This window comes from Musca vetustissima, unplaced genomic scaffold, assembly GCF_032173495.1.
Source record: "Musca vetustissima isolate MV318-11 ecotype Yass unplaced genomic scaffold, APGP_CSIRO_Mvet_v1 utg7628, whole genome shotgun sequence".
Lineage (NCBI taxonomy): Eukaryota > Metazoa > Arthropoda > Insecta > Diptera > Muscidae > Musca > Musca vetustissima.
The window spans coordinates 21993-22622 of record NW_026874499.1 but is presented as its reverse complement, the minus strand read 5'-3'; the positions used below and the strand labels follow the sequence as shown (position 1 = coordinate 22622).

Here is a 630-nt window from a genome sequence, read left to right as displayed (position 1 = left end):
GGCAGCGTGGCCGAGCGGTCTAAGGCGCTGGTTTTAGGCACCAGTCCGAAAGGGCGTGGGTTCGAATCCCACCGCTGTCACAAATATTTTTATTATTGTTTGTTAAAAAATATTTTAAGAAATTGGAAAATATGACATCACTTACTGGAAGAAACAAGACGACAGGCATGGTTAAAAAAATCCACGTACATAATTAAGTTTAAACAAATAAGGAAATTAGTAAAGTCGGATTGGGCCGACTATATGATACCCTTCACCACTTTGGGACCCCCCATTCTCGGGGTCAAAAATTTTGTTCATATAATTCGAATCTACACTAATTAAAGAATGTCCCTACAAAATTTCAAATGAAAATCTCAAGAACTCTTGAAGGTATAGCCGATTTATTGTGTCAGCATCAAGTGACGGCTGAAGGGCTTCTCAAACTCTAAACGCGTTTTTCTCTAAACATTTTTTTGCGAATGGCGGGCACGATAACTCAAAAACTAATAACCCAATTTTTACACGTTTCTCTGTGAGTGTATAGCTATCGTATGAACTAGGATAAAGCCAATCGGTGAAGATCTTCCCTATTTTCTAACTTGGGTTTTGGTAAAAAATCGTCGATTTTCCAAAAATATTTTTTCAAAG

General features: G+C 37.6%; 1 non-coding gene across 1 annotated transcript; it reads left to right on the top strand.

Annotated features, from left to right (window-relative positions):
• Positions 1-80, top strand: Trnal-uag (transfer RNA leucine (anticodon UAG)). Its single transcript has one exon. It is a non-coding gene; the product is annotated as a tRNA-Leu (tRNA).
• Positions 81-630: the final 550 nt, after the last annotated feature.